General features: G+C 37.3%; 1 pseudogene; it reads right to left on the bottom strand.

The window, feature by feature from the left end:
* Positions 1-751: 751 nt before the first annotated feature.
* Positions 752-19486, bottom strand: LOC126973456 (uncharacterized; annotated as a pseudogene).
* Between the last annotated feature and the right edge of the window lie 2853 nt (positions 19487-22339).

Genomic DNA, 22339 nt, shown 5'->3' with positions numbered 1-22339 from the left:
ACGCACTTGAGGTGCGTCCTAAGGGCCGAGTTTGATTTATTAATATGAACGTTTTTTGACAACTCTCCACTGAGATTGAGTTTGAGGTTAGTGACTCAAGTCCAATTTATTAATAAGAACAGAGACTTGAGCACGAATTTGAGATCACGCTCGAACCTGCTATTAGTTGATTAACGGTCGGTACTGACCAACGTAATGTAACATTCATATCGAGCGTGTTACTCATCGAGCATGTTTCGCTGTGTTCTAAAATCGGCATAACATGCTCGTCAAAATTATGTGCTCCGCTTTCGTCGCCATTCACTCCCAAGATAGCCGACAGCGAGGACGTGTTGGTATCTTTGATTCTACTTAGTTATTGTTTCATCCAAATTAAGAAGAAGAAATAACGTTACTGGACATCAAACTTATTTAAAAACAGAGGCACATGTGGTGGTTTATCATTGATAGCAATATTAAAAAACCAAATGATTACTGGACAGTATAAAAACTTTGTACGCATGTCTCCGATCGATTTTGAAGAACTCTTCAATTTAATTGGACCAAAAGTACATAAAAAAGATACAAATTATAGAAAAAGCAATCAGTGTCACGGAACGATTAGCACTAACGCTTCTTTTTTTATGCTACAGGAGATTCCTATATTATTATGCAATATCTCTTCAAGATATCAAAGCAACGAATAGGATTTATAGTAAAAGAGGTCAGCGAAGCCCTTATTGGAGCATTAAAAGAACATGTTAAGGTATGCACTGTTTTAATTAATTCAGAAAAAATAGCCAAACATATCAAATTAATTAATCAATTAAATCACCAAATTCCGATAGAAATTATTCACTCATAGCTGGTGACCCATAACCATTTTGATCGGACGTATTTATATATTTATGCAGGTGTTTCATGGCTTTGCTGTGCGGCTCTTGAAGTTGTTGGTCGTGTATAGTATCCATGTGAAGAATTGTTGCTATTCATGCCAACATAGTCATACTCTCCGCGATCAGCAGAAAATAATATGTTAGATATGTAATGCTGCACATGTATTTTTGTTGTCTTTGAATAAGATCTTAATTTATTTGCCAAAATAATACCATAGGCGTCACATTCGTCAAGTTTGTGCCACGTTGACTCCATTTGCTCGGTTTTCTTTTTTAAAATACTGAAAGTAGATGCCATTATCTCTTCCGGGCTTGGGGCTACTGCTTTCTTCCTTTTTGGAGGCAGAGGGCAATCATTATCGATTTCATTGGCAAGCGGAGGGCAATCATCAGGCGGTTGTTCTGAAGCACCTTCACATTCACGTAGCTGAAAATAAATATAAATCATTATTTCAGATGCCAGAAACACCGGAGAAATGGCTGGCTGTATCAAGTGACTATGATACTTTGTGGAATTTTCCACATTGCTTAGGCGCAATCGACGGTAAACATATTGTACTGCAGTCACAGATCAACAGTGGAAGTGAATTTTATAATTACAAGGGTTTCTTCAGCATCGTATTATTGGCAGTTGTTGACGCGAAACATAACTTTTTGTATGTAAACATTGGATGTCAAGGAAGAATATCTGATGTAGGGGTTTTCAACAACTGTGAATTAAACGAAAAACTAAAAAATAATGCACTAAACATCCCTCAACCCACTGCGTTGCCAGCAAGAACAGAAGAAATTACATTTTACTTTGTTGGCGATGAAGCTTTTGCTCTTTCCGAAAATATGATGAAAGTATATGCAGGATATCATGAACGCGGTTCTTGAAAGTATATATAACTACCGACTTTGCAGAGCTCGTAGAGTGGTGGAAAATGTGCTTGGCATATTGTCTGCAGTGTTTAGAGTGTTGCGGAAACCAATATTGCTAGAACCGAAAACCGCGACATATGTCGTAACAGCAATAACATGCCTTTACAATTTTTTAAGAAAAGGTAATAATGCTCATGAATAAACCCCAGTCCGTAGCTTTGACGAAGAATCGAACGGCCAGGTTAGATTAGGAAACTGGAGAGAATGTAACAATGATATGACTAGTATGTTACCCTTGCAAATTAGACCGCGAAGGGCTACAAGATCTGCTCACAATGTTCGTAATGTAGTTGCTGAATACTGCATTCAGCAAGGGTCTGTAAGCTGGCAAGAAAATTATTCTTAAAATGGACTTACAGTATCTGTTGTGGCACGAGGTGTACTTCTATCCAGTAGAAATATCATAGCTTTGTATGCAAACCAAGTACTATGATACACTTCTTCTGCACCTGAAAAAGTTGAAATTAACAAACGTCGTCACTATTTGTTTTTAAAATACGCTCTCTATTGTACAAAATAGTCATTTTTGCTGTACAGAATGGTAATATTTGAACCTCAGAACATGAAAAAGGGACAAATTGTAAGTTTTCGAAAGAAAACTTCATTGAAAAAAAATAACAAAGACAGCGCGTCGTAAACCAGTCTTTACAAGCTACAATTATGTCGTAAATACTTGAAATATACCATATGTTTCCGGAATTTTTATTTACTAAAATGATTGTCAGTGTTAGTTAGTGCAGGTGGTGCAAGTGGGCCTAAGTACCTACTTAACAACTTATTACGTACCTTTTCCTGTACCAGTTGATTTTTTAGTATTTTATTTTTCCCTCCTCAATGATGCCAGTAAACACGTTTCCCTTTCACTGTCGATAACGAAGCTAATCTAGCCCAAGCGTCTTCTTTCTTTAATTTGTTATAATGCTCTGGATGAGCTGGGTTCCACAACACTGGTTCTTCTCTGTATTTTTCTATAAAATACAGAGTTTTTTTCTCTGTTCCACTCTATGTTTCAAGAAATAAATACAATAATTACGCAGGAACGATCTGTGACCACTCGCGACATGCGACGCACTTTGTGCGCTCGTGACGACTTGCAACAGCGTACTGACTGAACCGCGTAACAGTCAAAGGATTCGCCAAAAAACCGACAGCCGTGTGGAGCACTCAATGCGAGCAACGAGCGCTCGTTGCTCGCTGGTTTCCCCGTAACACGACGTACTGACTGCACGATTGCTCGCTGTGTAACATGTTACATTACGCCTCGTAACGTTAACCCACCTTAATACGGGCCTTAAACTTAAACCAATTGTAAATAGTGGCACGAGATGAGGCTTCATTAAGAAATGCTAATCGAAGAGTGATTTGCCGCCAATCACAAAAACAAATGACAAATGAATGCAATATACTACATTAGGTTACCAAAGAGTTCTAAAATTGAAATTTAAAATGTTTTCATTAGCAATGTTTATAGCTGGCCAGTTCTAAACATTTTCAGTGTAACCCACATACTTGACATAGGTGGCGGTAGAATGAAGCTTTCGTGTGAAATTTAGCAGTTGTTGGCCTTAGACTATTTTTGTTTCGTTTTCGAATCATGTTGCACATACGGTACCAAATAAAAAAATGGTTCTTGGCATGGGCATATCTGATGAGTGACCAACCCAACCTTTGTTTCCAAATGTATCACAGAAACTTTTCTCCCATGTATTCAGTGGAATACATACAATACCAGAGTGCTGGTTCAATTGTAATTTTCATTTTGATTTGAGCCAGGAGGTAAACATTAAAATCATTTATGTTCTCAATTTCTTCCAGATAAAAATCATTAAATTGTACATTTTGTTGTATGCAATTGTACATCCCGTGCCACTATTTACATGTTGTTGTACAACCAATTGTAAATAGTGGCACGAGATGTGGCTTCATTAAGAAATGCTAATCGCAGACTATCATAACTTTGTTGTTGAGTAAAATCACAGCGAAAGTCATAATAAATCATTGACTCTTTGAGTAACACGAGCCGTATGGGGTCGTGCATTATCCTGCATAAAAATAAAACCAGCTACTTCTCTTTGTGCCAATGGAAGGACGTTGTTAACATGAGTTCATTACTTCTAGACTGACATTGCTTACTGGAGTTATAATATGCAGTCTCTATTGGCGTGTGTCTCTTTTAATCTGAGCACCATTGTTATTGTTATTGCAAGCAGGGCTGTTTGTTGGTCTCTGTCCCTTGTAGCATATTTAATCATGTATTGTTTGGTATTTGGGCACTGTAACTCTTTCAATTTGTAGGTTCTGTAGTTTTTATTTTTCGTGCACTTCACTTTGTTTATCTACCCCCATGAAACAAACGCTCAAGTTGTTTCTCAACACAATGAAAATGATTCATAAAGATGTCAACAACACAACAAAATGCTTTATTTCGCTTATCATTACCACTTTAGTTATTTTCACGTTTTTCAATGAACAAGGACAAGACATGTCTAATGAAGATCATGTCTAATGTCCATGTCGCATCTACTCCCACAACAATTGGGAACTGTACTCTCGAAATTGTCGACGAGTATGTCTACTTCGGACAAACAATCCAGTTAGGCAGGTCCAAAGAAAGAAGTCACGCGTCGAATCCAAATCGGATGGGCGAGCAGTGTTCGAGAAGCTCCGTAAAATCTTATCGTCCCAAATAACAGTGTCTGAAGAAGAAGGCTTTCAACCAGTGTGTTTTGCCAGTGATGACTTCAGTACGCAGACGTGGTCGCTAACTATGGGCCTTATGAGAAAGCTGATGGTCGCTCAGAGGGCAATGGAGAGGGTTATGCCCGGAGATTCCCTGCGAGATCGAATCAGAAAATACCAACATAGTCCAAATGATTGCGACGGACAGATGACCGTTGGGGCAGTCTCGAATGGCGACCACGTACCGGAAGACGCATGTTGGTAGGTCCCCCACAAGATGGACTGACGATCTGGTCAAGCCTTAATTCGTTGGATGAGGGCAGCGCAGAACCGATCGTCCTTGAGGCCTTTGTATCAAATTCCTCACTTTAGTTGACTCAAAATTTTTTCGAAAGAATGTATTTTTTCAAAACAAGAACCAATATCGCACGTTTGCTTTTGCAATGAATTATAAAGCAAATCAGATATTTCAAATATTTCGCTGAATACTTGTAACAGAAAAATAAATTCAAAATCTTTTAATGTTATAAAAAAAGTGTTAACCTGTGTTAAGGTTTCACTGTCCCAGGATTCAGGATTTTCTAACATTTGTTCGAAGACGTGTATCAAATTATGAAACTCACGGTTACTGTGCGAGAATTATAAGCCCAACGAGTGGGAGCACAACGGGGAATTTTTTTCGCGTCCGAATGTTCATCATAAAAAGCTAGTCGATTAGTACTATTACTGAAAAAGTTACTTATTGTTTTGATAACTTTGAAAAATCGTTTTGTCTCACTCATTCTCTCACATGATTTGGAAAGAACTAAATTTAAAAGATGGGCCGAGCACCATACATACAACGCGTGAGGGCAGTGCCCGTGCACCAATCCTTTGACTCCGTTCTCCCCAGACATAACATTATCCCATCATATGTTTGAGCAACTAATTTGGTAATGCAATCATATTCTTTAAGGCAATCTAAGTCAATAATGCTATGAATCTGAGCTGTTCGAGCCGATCTGACATCCATAAAACCAATAAATCTATCTACGATTTAATTTCTATCGTAATATCTCAAAATAAGAACGAGCTGTCCTTTCGCACTAACATCCGGCGTTTCGTCTATCATAACTGCTACGAAATCCGTTTGACTAATTTGAATTTTAATATTCCGTAACATAAGCGTGGCAATTGAAGAAATCAATTCATTTTGTGTTCTATTCCAAAGACCAGTGAAAGCATTCGAATAATTATTGTGAAGATGATCTTCTAAAAGCCCTTCGTATTTAGCCAAAAGTTCAATGGTTTCGATTAAATTACCTTTATTCAGAAAAGACTCTGTTTCATGGTGTGCTTTAAAAGGGAGCTCCTGTTTTGCCAAAAAACAAGTTACATCTTTTCAACGGTAAAAAATATTCCTATTGCGGTCGATTTTTGCGTTATGACGCTCAACGTCCGCTTTAAATTGTGCACTAATACGTAATTCAATGCGATTTTTTCCAAAAGAAAGCATAGATAAACACGCTTGAATATGTTTGTCAGATTGATCGTGATTTTTTAGAAATATTTGTAAAATTAGTCAAGTCACAGTAAGGGCGCGTTCCCACTATGTCGTAACGACTAATTTATCGTTCGACGACTGTCGTCTCTACCTGTTCCCATTATAACGATTGTTTGTCGTCAACATTTTTTATCGTTTAGCGACTGTCGTATCTAGCTGTTCCCATTGGATCGCTCAGATCGCTCGCATCATCAGCAAGCTACAAATCTAGTCGCCTCTGCGTTCGCTTGGTGATTACTAGTGCGTTTACTCTCCTGAGTTCAATGGACGAAGATGAAATTTTATGTTTATACATAATTATAATGTTAGGGCATTGGTCCTCGAATATAAGCGCGTCGGGATGTTCGTTTAAACAACTGCATTATAATTTTAGAGTGGGAATGTCAACCATCAGCAAAATAATCAAAGAAACGTGTTCTGTTATTTGGAGCGTATTAAGTGCAGAATATTTAAAGTTGCCCAATACCGAAGAAGAATGGAAAGCGATCGCTGAAGCTTTTAAAACGAAAGCAAATTTTCCTCATTGCCTCGGTGCGCTGGACGGCAAGCACATAAGGATTACAAAGCCAATAAATAGTGGTTCTATGTTTTTTAACTATAAGGATTATTTTTCTTTTATTTTATTTGCAATTGTTGATTCAGAATACCGTTTCATTTACGTTAGTATTGGTTCATACGGAAAAGAGTGTGATTCATCTATCCTAAAACAATCCAATTTTTGGAAGAAACTAAATGATGGTACTTTAAATATACCAAGACCCACGCCATTACACGAAAATATGCAAGAAGAAATACCATATGTATTTGTTGGAGACGAAGCCTTTACATTGTCACAAAATTTATTGCGACCTTATGGCGGTACTCATTTAGACAATAAGAAAAAGATATTTAATTACCGTCTAAGCCGCGCGAGAAGATATGTTGAATGCACTTTTGGTATCTTATCCAATAAATGGAGGATCTTGCATAGACCATTGGATGTATGTGCAGAAACAGCTATTGAAGTTGTAAAGGCTTGTACGGTATTACATAATTTTTTAATAAAAAAAGACGCTATATACTTGGAGAATACCCCAACCGTTATGCCCCTGGTAAACATGCCTGCAACACAGCTGCGTCCAAACGAAGGTGGTGGAAACGCAGTGCGCTTACAATTTTCCGACTATTTTGTATCTGAAATAGGCTCCGTACCTTGGCAAAACATTACAGCACACGTATCATAATAAATAAAAAGTTTCAGAAACTTACCGAAATCTTTTCTTTCCTTTTCCTCCAACTTGTCAAAATTAGGTTCAAAAACGCAACAAATTTCTCTCCACGCGGCTAATTTCAAACCTTTGTCTTTATAAATGTCTAAAGTTTTGTCCCAAAGGACAGCCCTTTGTTCCACAAGTGGAATTAAAACTTCCGGTGTTATATTATTAGCCATTGTTATACGTCCACCATGCGCAGGAGTCTGACAAGTTCTAACACGCACAAAGTAAACCAAGTACAGACGCGAGGGGCGCGCGGGTGCGAGAGGGAAGGGAAAACACGTGGTCTACATAGAGTTGCCGTCCACGATTTTTTTATCGTTTTACGACTGTCGTGCTTGCCGTTCCCACTGTCACGACAAAGTGTCGTCACTGCAAAAACTGTCGTAGACGACAGTAAATTGTGTCGTTCTAAATGTGAACACCTCCATTTAAACATATAAGCCACGACACTTAAAACTACACGATTATCTGTCGTCACGACACGGTGGGAACGCGCCCTAACCAGTATCATTCCACACAGTCTTCGTTGTAGAAAATAACAGCAAGGAAAGCAGAACAATAAATTGGAATGGCGGCATCCAGCTAGCCAAGTGTATTTTTCTAATACTTGGTATTGAAATATCTCATAGTTTTACCTTTTTGTTGAGTTCAACCGGCGTCATGGGTGTGGAAAAGTGTTACACGGACGTGGGGGCTGGGTCACCATTACCCAGTTAAGGAATGATAATTTTTTGTGCTTTGTAAATATGTTACTCAGACTCATTATTATCAATACAATTAGCGCAGATATGCACTATATGTTGAGGGCTAATATGCTTGTTGCATCTTTACATACGTGTGTAGTTTTGCGATCTTTGCTTGCAGGGCACACCTGATTTATTTAGAAGATCAACACCAGCATTTTTTTTTCTGGGGACTCCTCTGTAGATTCCCCTGAAAATTGGCTAATTTTTTGCGACGTTCTCGTGGCAAACTTTGAACATGATGGTGATGAAAATTGATGTAAAAGTTTCGTGTATCTACTTAAGCAAATATTTTTCATCTATATTTGCCAGGCTATGTATTGGCGAAATTAACAGCGGCCTCGGAAAGCTATCAGCATTTCGTCAATTGTAAGACAGTCACTTGGAACATAAGATTTCTTGCAGTTTTCAACAAAGGCTTCAAACATTTCCCTCTCTGACTCCAGCTACTGCGAAGAGCGGCAACGTCGCGCGCGTCGTTGTAACATTATAAGCGAACTACAAAAGTGACCTACAAATTTGACCCAGCCCCCATGACGCCGGTTTAAGAGAAACAATTTTTATTTAATCTACGAACGAAAATTGTGCAAAAGGATACGTACCTAATTTCTGTAAACAAATCGTATTTTCGTCACAATCGCGACACTGGAATTTCTCCATTGTATTAAAATTCCTTAGTTGTCTATTTTAAACACAAAACACATAGCAATTTCTTTTTTTTTCCCAATTCAAACACTAAATATAATTAACAATAAACAAATAAACACAAAACAAATAACTAATGTAATTAGCTTAATAATTCACGCCCGTGATATAAAGTACTAAAAAATGCTGAATATTATTGAACAATATATTTTTATTTCCGGAAATGTCATCATTAATATCTCACAATGAAGTGCGATGTCAACGCTCTTATGGGAGCGCAAGAGAACTGATAAAAAAACTTTACTTCACCATAAATTAGAAAATTAAGATTGGCAATGTCACAGGTATGTATACCCTTGAGAGCCATCCAAACCAGAACAATAGTAACACCATTCTTCACATTGTATCGAATTTTCAATTGGTTTACCTTCTTCTTCTATTATTTCACCGCAAAAAAAGCATAAAGTATCCTTATTTTTTTATTTTCTTTGGTAACTTAACCTTTTTAGCAGTTTTTTGTCTGTGCAGGCTTATTACGAACAATTTTTGTACTTATCATTCAGTCTTAGTAACATTCATAACTTTATTTTTCTCATATTTCTGCTTTTGATCTTCTTTGGTCGGAGTTCTGTGGTTAATATTTCCGATTTTAGTAATTTCCGTTTAAGCGTGGTCTTTGCTTTGGCAGGAATTGGAATATGTCTTAACACCAAGGGACTTCAGAGTATTTTGTCGAATATTTACTTCAGTCTCTGGCACCACTGTGTCACCTTTCTGAGCAGCTATAGCCATTTTTTCTCCGCTTTCGGGCCAGGTTCGGTATCAGGTGTACAGCCGTCGCTACGAATCTTTTCAGGCGTGTTAACAATGGGCGCAAAGTCTTGAAACTCACAAGAGGGAGTACTGTTTCTAGATGGAAATATCTCTGATAGAGGATCTACTGAATTTGATAGAATCTGTTCAAAATCAAATCAAATACGTATATTTCACCCCATATGTAGTATAGAATATGTACAGCAATACATATTCTTAAAATGTTAAAACTACAGTTGGGAGACAGGAGCTCGAACTAGGTAGAACCTGTGCTATGAGTCTCCTGGCCTCTTCCCCTCTTAACTAATTACATCATTGCTTTTTATTGTCTATATTATTGAGACTAAATATAAAATATGTTTGTGTATCATTTGTGCATGATTATGAATACTTCCAAGAGATATAGAATCTGTTCTTGAAGAAGTGAAGGCGAAAAAGTTGAAGTTTCTGCAAAAGGTCTGGGAAATCCTTCGTTTCTAGTGAGTTTGTACTTTCTGTGCATATATTCATATTGGAAGTGCCTACAATCACAGCGGCTGGTTCATAATCTTCGTCACTAAAGTATAATATGTATTCACTGGCCAAATCCCAGCTCTTTCAAATCCGTGAACTGCATTTTGAGCTACTGCACTTTTCAGAAAAGCTGGTGATAACGGTTTGGTTACATCGTATTGAATTTATAATGCGTCCTGGGTGCAATTTGTGGAAGAAATTTAGCTCCCTTTCAAAGTAAGTCGTCAGTAAGCCGTAAACCGCTACATTCATTGGCTGTATTTTTATGAGTTGTGTGGGGGCCAAGGATAAAATTACGACATTGTTCTTGTTGCCGTAATCTAAAGCTAATGCTTATGGTTCACGTGGTTATCCAATAATAGAAGTATTTTTATCTCAGGGGTAGGTTGAACATGTTTCACAAAAAAGTGCTTCCAATCAAAGAACACCTCACCTGAAGTCCAACTATTTGGAGAACAGGTTCTTTGAGGAGGCCCAACATGGTTTTTTTATTTGTTTAACATTGTTGAAAAGCGAGGTTAAAGCTTTGTCCCTCAAAAGTAGAAGTTCGTTGTAGGATGCACCATTCTCTTCAGCCCATTGCAAACACAGCTCAAAGGCATTAATTGCATCTTGTGCTTTCACTTGCGGAGTACTTGCAATTCGTCGTCACCTTCTTGATTTGTGTTGTACAACTAGGAATCTCTTTTATAATCTCTTCGTGAGACATTTCATGAAAAATATTTTCCTCTTTATCCATTCCACGGCACCAGGTTTCCAATTCGTCCGGACTTATCTGTGTTTCAGCAGCAATTTGTTCTTTTACTTCCGAAGGTACACTGATTTATGGATCGTTGGTAGGAGTGGCGACTATATCTGGCCATAACTTTATGCAAGTAGATGTAATAGTTGATGAAGGTAACGCATACCACGATTGACAAAGAGCTAAATCAAAGTATTTCATATTAAATTCTTTTAACGTCTTTTCTATTGGCTTGCTTGTCTTTTGATACGGATTTCAGAAGTAGGTTTCTCTTATAATTGCTTTACAAACTGAATGATATGCTGTGATCCATTGGTTGAATCAGTGCAGTGCAGTTTGGCGGAAGAAACATCGCAGAGATCCATTTATCCTTAGTTGTCAGTTCTTCTTCAGATGGATGACCGGGAGCGTTATCAAGAAGCAATAAAGCTTTTTGAAGAAAATTATGATCTTTCAACCATTTTCTAAATTCCGGTACGTAGCAATCATCTAACCACTTTTTGAAAAGATCTTTTGTCATCCACACACTTTTTGTCCATAAAAGTGTACGGGTAAATCAATGTTTTTGAATAAAAAATAAATAAAAATAAAATAAAAATAGCCTATATTTTTCTACTACAACAATTTTGTTTTATATGTTACTCTAGTTTGAACTATATACATATAAGAGTTTAATTAATTTAGTATGTTTAATACTAGTTTAATTTTATTAGTATTTAAAAGTAGTAGTCGCTTCTGTAGCGTAGGCCTCTCCTAAACCCTTCCAAACATCTTTTTCTCGTGCCGTACGTATCCAATGGGATCCACATCTGTTGTTGAAGATGTCTCTCCATCTCTTACGAGGTCTCCCTTTTCTCCTTTTTTCCTCTCGTGGTACCCCCTCTGTTAGGCGTTTCGTCCATCTATTATTGTCCATCCTACAAATATGTCCTGCCCAGTGCCATTTAAGGAGCCTTATTCTTATCTGTGCATCTACTGTTTTTGTTTTTCTTCTTATTTTTCGATTAGTAATTTTATCGGATAACCTTCACCCAAGAATACTCCTTTCCATTTTTCGCTGACATATAGAAATTTTCTTTTCGTCCTCTTGCCTTAATGACCACGTCTGGCAACCATATGTTAGACACGGAATGTTTTTGAATGCACGTGGTTTATTAGATTTTACAGCGACCACCATCTTTAGCGTGTGTGTACCCGCAGCGTTAGCACATGGTAGTATGGTTACACGTTCTTTACTTACTTTTCGTCCAGGTACAGATTTTTCGGAAGGACGGACGGAAGCTTGAGAAATTAGTTCAGCTACGCTCTCAATGGGCCACGTGATAGTGCCTGAACGTCCAATCCACCTTCTCCTTCCTTCAAATCTCTTGCTTGCACTGCGGAATATTCTGGGCAGCCAGCCATCTTGTTGATACCACATGTAGCGACGATCTGTTAGTGGTACGTCCTCTAACAAGCTTGGTAAATTTTCTCATAAAAAATGGGTAATTCGTGCCATTCAAGTTCTCTGGCAGGTCAAAAGGACCAATAATTTTGCTGTTCAAAATTCCGGGCCACAGGTTTATTTTAAAGCGATACTGGAATCTGTCTGCTCGCATTAAATGTGGATTCGCCACATGCCACTGGTGAAAATTGTGTAAGTTTATAGAAGAATCTTTGTTAAATGTAGATTCATCTGACCAGAGAATTTTTTGAATAAATTGGGGATTTTCATTATGCCTCTGTAGCATTGTTCTACAAAATGAAATCCTTTCAGGATAATTTCGAGCAAGAAGTCTTTGAACTCGTTGTACGTGAAACGGATACATTTCGGCCCTTTGTAATAATAGGATTTGCTGTGCTTTTGGGTATTCCCGTTCTTGCTTCAATTCCACGAACGGAAATTCTTCATCTGCGACCTCTTGCAACACTTCTTCCTCGTAAGGAAAGCGAGCTCTACCTACCGCCAGCCTTGATTCGGGAAATGGCCGCCGTGAGTGAAACGTGCACATTGACAAACATGCGGTGATCCGGAAAGCGCATATCTTTCATGATAAAGTCTAGCGGCGGCACTTGCGATGCATCTGCATTCCTCATAAATGAGGTGCATGTTCACATATTTTTGTGAAGAGGAATGCGTAGGCAGGGTAGATAACAAGGATGCCAACACAAAAGTCTAAATCCAAAAGAGAGAAGCCAAAGTTGCCGGTATATAATTAACAAGTCCAATTCACAAAAATCCTCTCTCCAATTCAGCAAACCATCGCTTCACGGTGCTCAAGCTAAATGCTTCTCTCCCAAAAGCTGATAAAAACAATTGACAAATGATTTCCCTCCAATTGTTTTTTTTTACTAATAAGGTTGCAAAGTTTCAAAAAATATAACATTCGAAATTAAAATAGTTCCGATTAGCTTGAAGTGCAAAACTTTTAGTATGCCCCATGTATATGTTTTTTTTGGTATAAGTAATTCGAACTCTTTTCAACATAACAATATGTTCCATCAAATATTATAATGGGCCTATCAACTCCCTCAAAATCACCTAACAATGTGTTAGGTATAGCATGATTTCTTTGCACTAATTGCTACCTATAACCTAAGCTTGGTGCAACCACTTCTCTAAGGTTCTCCTATACAAAATAAAGTTGACAATCTCTCATCTGAATCACCAGATCTGAGCTCTATTAAATATGCTGCTCAAGCTAGGGATGATCGTGGAATCTCTAACTGAGGCACTTCAGTAAACATTGAATGTAACTGTACTTTATTCAACCCTATCCATGTATGTACAAAATGATCTTCCATGTCATCTATTGTGTAAAAATGAAACAATCTTGTTTCAACAACATCTTTTAAGGACATCATGTCCTGAATATGTTTAGCAGTAAAAGTCAGCACAGAATTATATCTTAAACTGTCTAAAAATCCCTAGAAAATGAATGACTAAATGAAGATCACACAGACGATTATTTTCGGGAATGTAATATTTATATTGACAGCATCAAAAAAATAATTTTTGCCTGCGTTAGGCGCACTCAAAATAAACATACAATTTTTTTTTTAGGTATTTCTCTGTCTAAAATATTTGTCACTCTCTCGACATTGTTGGAATATTGAAACATTAATAAATCTACTACTATACGTAATGACTGATCAGTTGTATAATAGTAACCTTTTACATCACGTACACCACAATTATAAAATAGTAATTCACTATCTTTAATCTTATTCATAAAATATATAAATGACATGTCACATAATTGTCTTTGAAAAATTCTTTGTACTGATTTAATATGAGTATTGTTTAATGGCAAATACTTCCACTGCGAATTGAACCATACACTGTTATTGAACAAGTTGTTTATTGGGGACGTTGGAAATTTCCAAAAGAACTCCAATAATTTATCTCCTTTACTTCTTTTTGAAAGTTTTTGATTTTGCTGACCTCCTTCATAACCATATTCTGTATTTTGTTCAGCTGCATTTGAATCGGATCTACATTGGAATTCGTCACGGACACCATCTTCGTTTCCGCGTGCTTCCACCAATTTTTCTTGTCTAAGCCGGATATTTTTGCGTATGGATAAGTCTCCAATTTTACCACATTTAGTGCACATTCTCCCGGCGATTTCAAAATGTACTGCTTTCCGTTCGCCTGTCTCGAAATAGACTGCGTGATTGAGCCAGTGTGTCCACATTCAGCTCGGATTTCTTAGACTCGTTGACAGCGACAGGAATTTCCGTTGTATGCACAATCGTGGACGACATGCAAGTGGTCTCTCCCGTGGTTGCAGACGAAGAAGATGGTCCCTTTGAAGGAGCAACCGGAACTTCCTCCTTGTTGACATATGCGTGAAATATTTCCATCGCTGTATCGCTCATTTTGAATTGTAAACACGTCATGTATAATTCGGCATCGCATAGGATGGTTTTGAATGCACTCCATTATAAATCGTCTCATTCTTTCTGCCTCAGTTTGTGGACGATTAATTTCAATATTGTCTTCCACAACGATATCAGACTTTAGAATTCTCGTTTCAGACTCAAATTCTTTATTGACATTGCTTTTTGCTACCCGAACTTCAATTTCTCCATCACTTGATTGTACACATTCGTTGTCCCAATCAACTCCAAAACGCCCAAAAAACTGTCTGCTGACGGATCCGGCATCGTCTTCACTGTCTTCTTGGCTGGAGTCGCATTCTTTTTGCCTCCATTTGTACAGTTTCGACGCTTTCGAATATTCACCTTCTTCGTAGCCTTCATTTGTGCCTTCTCATCCATTTCGTCTACCAAACACTGTGTCTCCGCTCCCACGTCCTGACATTGTTCTTTTTCGATTAAACTTATTGTCGCTTGCAACTGATTTTGAGACGACGCCTTCATTTGCAAAAAGTCTTGCAATTCGTTCTGATGATTTTCGTCCACGTTGTTCGGTTGTTCCTCGTGATCGCTGTCCTCGTTGCTCGACGTGTCCGGAGATATCGTTTGAAAATGAACCGATAAATTCTTCCCAGAACGACCCACACCCTGCCCCGACGCCGTCGGAGAACTGACTGGAGTCTTCATTTTCACTACTATACCATGAACGTTCACTATCACTCAACTGTGACATAATGAACACTCTTACGATCATACGCTATATTTATACTCCTACTCTTAATGGCTCATTGTTATTGCGCCCGGTAAAATAATAAAAACCCGGCAGCCGCCGGTTTACCACACTGAATGTACGACCGCACAAGGGAAGAAAATAAATACAGCACTCGGTTCAGATTGATTATTTCTAACTTCTTCATTCGGTGATTCAGTAGGAAGGACTTGTGCCTGTAGCTGTACATATTCATGGGAAATTCCTTGGGAAGAAGTTGATGGGCCTGAGACCTGTCTGCAGCCACCCAATATTTGTGGCATATGCAACTTGATACTACTATTTGCAACAAACATAAGTACGCTATACGGAGCGTGTGAGATTTAACCCGTCTGCTGTTAGCCATCGCGAGTGATATTTACGAGCTAAGAAAGTCAGACACCGCTGTGAACATGTAAATGTTCTCACACAAGTTCGAGAACGGCCTAAGAGTCGCTCTTTGAACTTTCTTGCAGTGTTGTTCTCTAAGTTAAAATAATATTTACATCGGTTGCACATCGGATGTTCCCTCAGATGTAGATCATTTGTTATTCCATTAGTTAAGTTCGACCCGCCTTTGCGACACTAGCGCTTCATGAGCGAGTGAGACGGATGTAGGAAACATCTTTTTGACATTTATGTATGGAATTTGCTATTCTAATTGCTCGCCTTCGACTACATCGTACGCCCTCGCCTTCGATTCTATGTGTCAAACACAAAAGCGTCTCCTTTGTAGCTTTTTCCTACGATGCACCATCGATGTACGCGTAGCTGTTTTTACAGAAAGTTGTACAGAAAAGTCCGCGATGCCATTAATCTTTATCATTTAATTACTACCTCATAAAAGCATTCAGAAAAAAGCAATATAGGCCTTTGTCCAGCTGTGGACGTCTTCTTTCCTTCTTCTTCAGTACTGAAATACGTTTTTGTTTTATTTCAAATCATAAACTTTGGTTAAACATATCCGATGGCTTTAGACTGCAGTATTCCCGAATACTTACATAATTTTTTGTTCTATTGACTGAACAGCGTCTGTCGGGTCAGCGATATTATAATATAACTAATATTATAAATACGAAAGTGTGTCTATTTGACTTGTTGTCAAACCTTAATCGCTAAAGGAGATCGCCCTAAAATGTCTGGACCGCCGCCTAGAATTGCATCAAATTATCATTTTTGAAATCAAAACCCGGGTTTTGATGTTATTTGATATAATGTAATATAATCCCAAAATTAAAGCAATTCTTATGACGTCCAGGTGATCCCTGGTTTATGTACAATGATATGTTGATATAACTGAACCTATAAACTACGAAATGCTTTCATTAAATTAAATTCATTTTATTTCAAAAAGAATTTTCTGGACCTACCCAACCAAAGATGGCCTCATTACATATATATATTACTGTGGAATAAAACACATGGGTAATAAAATAATAATATATTTATAAAATAATTTACATTTTTATGTGCACCAACATTTATGTACATGAATAAAAAGGTATTTATTAGGACAAACAATTTTTTGGGTTACACTATATTACACAGGTAGTAAGTACAACTATGTATTTCAAAATTTGGAGATCGTTTTCGCGCTCTTATAATATTATATATACTACAGTTAGTATTACAAACCCACACAAACTAAATAAACACATGATTAAAACTTCCTATCCTAACTATTCCTATTCTGGAGACAAATAAGGAAAACTTTTTATCCCAGGAAATCAAACAGTTCCCACAGGAGTTATAAAAACCTACATCAACATGATTGCGGATATTATACTACAAAATACAATACTGCATCGAAGCGCCTATTTCTGCCGTACCACGTCTCGATCGCCTTCTCGGTGAACTGTGCGCCCATAGCTGACGTTCACTCTCACCAGCTGAAACATTTTTGGTATTATAACTAGGTTCCAAGAATTGCAAAAAGTACCTATGTATCTACCTAAATTAAAAATATTGCTTACGTGTTACTGTACTTGTTGGCGGCACCTGTTAAGAAGACCAAGTAGCAATTTAAAAAATAAAACAACTACTGTGCCACATTGAATTAAAACAGAAAAAGATATTGTAAGAGTTCTAAAAATGCTACATAGATCCTAATCTGTTCAGGCATTTACAAGTTACAGTGGAACAAAGAAATGCATATTATTTACTTTACATACATACATGAACTCTGAAAACACTCCTTTTTTGTTGCACAAAATAATTACATTGACTTTTAAAACTTTTTTATTTTTAACATTCGAAATTAAAATAGTTCCGATTAGCTTGAAGTGCAAAACTTTTAGTATGCCCCATGTATATGTTTTTTTTGGTATAAGTAATTCGAACTCTTTTCAACATAACAATATGTTCCATCAAATATTATAATGGGCCTATCAACTCCCTCAAAATCACCTAACAATGTGTTAGGTATAGCATGATTTCTTTGCACTAATTGCTACCTATAACCTAAGCTTGGTGCAACCACTTCTCTAAGGTTCTCCTATACAAAATAAAGTTGACAATCTCTCATCTGAATCACCAGATCTGAGCTCTATTAAATATGCTGCTCAAGCTAGGGATGATCGTGGAATCTCTGAGGCACTTCAGTAAACATTGAATGTAACTGTACTTTATTCAACCCTATCCATGTATGTACAAAATGATCTTCCATGTCATCTATTGTGTAAAAATGAAACAATCTTGTTTCAACAACATCTTTTAAGGACATCATGTCCTGAATATGTTTAGCAGTAAAAGTCAGCACAGAATTATATCTTAAACTGTCTAAAAATCCCTAGAAAATGAATGACTAAATGAAGATCACACAGACGATTATTTTCGGGAATGTAATATTTATATTGACAGCATCAAAAAAATAATTTTTGCCTGCGTTAGGCGCACTCAAAATAAACATACAATTTTTTTTTTAGGTATTTCTCTGTCTAAAATATTTGTCACTCTCTCGACATTGTTGGAATATTGAAACATTAATAAATCTACTACTATACGTAATGACTGATCAGTTGTATAATAGTAACCTTTTACATCACGTACACCACAATTATAAAATAGTAATTCACTATCTTTAATCTTATTCATAAAATATATAAATGACATGTCACATAATTGTCTTTGAAAAATTCTTTGTACTGATTTAATATGAGTATTGTTTAATGGCAAATACTTCCACTGCGAATTGAACCATACACTGTTATTGAACAAGTTGTTTATTGGGGACGTTGGAAATTTCCAAAAGAACTCCAATAATTTATCTCCTTTACTTCTTTTTGAAAGTTTTTGATTTTGCTGACCTCCTTCATAACCATATTCTGTATTTTGTTCAGCTGCATTTGAATCGGATCTACATTGGAATTCGTCACGGACACCATCTTCGTTTCCGCGTGCTTCCACCAATTTTTCTTGTCTAAGCCGGATATTTTTGCGTATGGATAAGTCTCCAATTTTACCACATTTAGTGCACATTCTCCCGGCGATTTCAAAATGTACTGCTTTCCGTTCGCCTGTCTCGAAATAGACTGCGTGATTGAGCCAGTGTGTCCACATTCAGCTCGGATTTCTTAGACTCGTTGACAGCGACAGGAATTTCCGTTGTATGCACAATCGTGGACGACATGCAAGTGGTCTCTCCCGTGGTTGCAGACGAAGAAGATGGTCCCTTTGAAGGAGCAACCGGAATTTCCTCCTTGTTGACATATGCGTGAAATATTTCCATCGCTGTATCGCTCATTTTGAATTGTAAACACGTCATGTATAATTCGGCATCGCATAGGATGGTTTTGAATGCACTCCATTATAAATCGTCTCATTCTTTCTGCCTCAGTTTGTGGACGATTAATTTCAATATTGTCTTCCACAACGATATCAGACTTTAGAATTCTCGTTTCAGACTCAAATTCTTTATTGACATTGCTTTTTGCTACCCGAACTTCAATTTCTCCATCACTTGATTGTACACATTCGTTGTCCCAATCAACTCCAAAACGCCCAAAAAACTGTCTGCTGACGGATCCGGCATCGTCTTCACTGTCTTCTTGGCTGGAGTCGCATTCTTTTTGCCTCCATTTGTACAGTTTCGACGCTTTCGAATATTCACCTTCTTCGTAGCCTTCATTTGTGCCTTCTCATCCATTTCGTCTACCAAACACTGTGTCTCCGCTCCCACGTCCTGACATTGTTCTTTTTCGATTAAACTTATTGTCGCTTGCAACTGATTTTGAGACGACGCCTTCATTTGCAAAAAGTCTTGCAATTCGTTCTGATGATTTTCGTCCACGTTGTTCGGTTGTTCCTCGTGATCGCTGTCCTCGTTGCTCGACGTGTCCGGAGATATCGTTTGAAAATGAACCGATAAATTCTTCCCAGAACGACCCACACCCTGCCCCGACGCCGTCGGAGAACTGACTGGAGTCTTCATTTTCACTACTATACCATGAACGTTCACTATCACTCAACTGTGACATAATGAACACTCTTACGATCATACGCTATATTTATACTCCTACTCTTAATGGCTCATTGTTATTGCGCCCGGTAAAATAATAAAAACCCGGCAGCCGCCGGTTTACCACACTGAATGTACGACCGCACAAGGGAAGAAAATAAATACAGCACTCGGTTCAGATTGATTATTTCTAACTTCTTCATTCGGTGATTCAGTAGGAAGGACTTGTGCCTGTAGCTGTACATATTCATGGGAAATTCCTTGGGAAGAAGTTGATGGGCCTGAGACCTGTCTGCAGCCACCCAATATTTGTGGCATATGCAACTTGATACTACTATTTGCAACAAACATAAGTACGCTATACGGAGCGTGTGAGATTTAACCCGTCTGCTGTTAGCCATCGCGAGTGATATTTACGAGCTAAGAAAGTCAGACACCGCTGTGAACATGTAAATGTTCTCACACAAGTTCGAGAACGGCCTAAGAGTCGCTCTTTGAACTTTCTTGCAGTGTTGTTCTCTAAGTTAAAATAATATTTACATCGGTTGCACATCGGATGTTCCCTCAGATGTAGATCATTTGTTATTCCATTAGTTACGTTCGACCCGCCTTTGCGACACTAGCGCTTCATGAGCGAGTGAGACGGATGTAGGAAACATCTTTTTGACATTTATGTATGGAATTTGCTATTCTAATTGCTCGCCTTCGACTACATCGTACGCCCTCGCCTTCGATTCTATGTGTCAAACACAAAAGCGTCTCCTTTGTAGCTTTTTCCTACGATGCACCATCGATGTACGCGTAGCTGTTTTTACAGAAAGTTGTACAGAAAAGTCCGCGATGCCATTAATCTTTATCATTTAATTACTACCTCATAAAAGCATTCAGAAAAAAGCAATATAGGCCTTTGTCCAGCTGTGGACGTCTTCTTTCCTTCTTCTTCAGTACTGAAATACGTTTTTGTTTTATTTCAAATCATAAACTTTGGTTAAACATATCCGATGGCTTTAGACTGCAGTATTCCCGAATACTTACATAATTTTTTGTTCTATTGACTGAACAGCGTCTGTCGGGTCAGCGATATTATAATATAACTAATATTATAAATACGAAAGTGTGTCTATTTGACTTGTTGTCAAACCTTAATCGCTAAAGGAGATCGCCCTAAAATGTCTGGACCGCCGCCTAGAATTGCATCAAATTATCATTTTTGAAATCAAAACCCGGGTTTTGATGTTATTTGATATAATGTAATATAATCCCAAAATTAAAGCAATTCTTATGACGTCCAGGTGATCCCTGGTTTATGTACAATGATATGTTGATATAACTGAACCTATAAACTACGAAATGCTTTCATTAAATTAAATTCATTTTATTTCAAAAAGAATTTTCTGGACCTACCCAACCAAAGATGGCCTCATTACATATATATATTACTGTGGAATAAAACACATGGGTAATAAAATAATAATATATTTATAAAATAATTTACATTTTTATGTGCACCAACATTTATGTACATGAATAAAAAGGTATTTATTAGGACAAACAATTTTTTGGGTTACACTATATTACACAGGTAGTAAGTACAACTATGTATTTCAAAATTTGGAGATCGTTTTCGCGCTCTTATAATATTATATATACTACAGTTAGTATTACAAACCCACACAAACTAAATAAACACATGATTAAAACTTCCTATCCTAACTATTCCTATTCTGGAGACAAATAAGGAAAACTTTTTATCCCAGGAAATCAAACAGTTCCCACAGGAGTTATAAAAACCTACATCAACATGATTGCGGATATTATACTACAAAATACAATACTGCATCGAAGCGCCTATTTCTGCCGTACCACGTCTCGATCGCCTTCTCGGTGAACTGTGCGCCCATAGCTGACGTTCACTCTCACCAGCTGAAACATTTTTGGTATTATAACTAGGTTCCAAGAATTGCAAAAAGTACCTATGTATCTACCTAAATTAAAAATATTGCTTACGTGTTACTGTACTTGTTGGCGGCACCTGTTAAGAAGACCAAGTAGCAATTTAAAAAATAAAACAACTACTGTGCCACATTGAATTAAAACAGAAAAAGATATTGTAAGAGTTCTAAAAATGCTACATAGATCCTAATCTGTTCAGGCATTTACAAGTTACAGTGGAACAAAGAAATGCATATTATTTACTTTACATACATACATGAACTCTGAAAACACTCCTTTTTTGTTGCACAAAATAATTACATTGACTTTTAGTAGTTAGATAGTATTTTTGAATAAAGATAGGTAATATTATTTTTTCCTATAAGAACTGATGATTCACAGGTTGATGAGGTTTTGGCATTGATATATTTCTGTTTGTAATAATGTCAATAATTAAACAATGTTTAACTTTACCTGCCCCTCTACTGCAGGAGACCTAGGAGTTTGACAAATTTCTTCTGCTTGAGAATGAGCATTAGTAGAAATTTCTCTTTTGAATTCCCGCTTGCAACAGCTACAATATAGAGATTCTGAAATAGTTTAAATTAC

The sequence above is a fragment of the Leptidea sinapis genome, chromosome 2 (assembly GCF_905404315.1).
Source record: "Leptidea sinapis chromosome 2, ilLepSina1.1, whole genome shotgun sequence".
NCBI classification, from domain to species: Eukaryota; Metazoa; Arthropoda; class Insecta; order Lepidoptera; family Pieridae; genus Leptidea; species Leptidea sinapis.
Note: the sequence above shows the minus strand (reverse complement) of the source record. Positions and strands in the feature narration are given on the sequence as shown.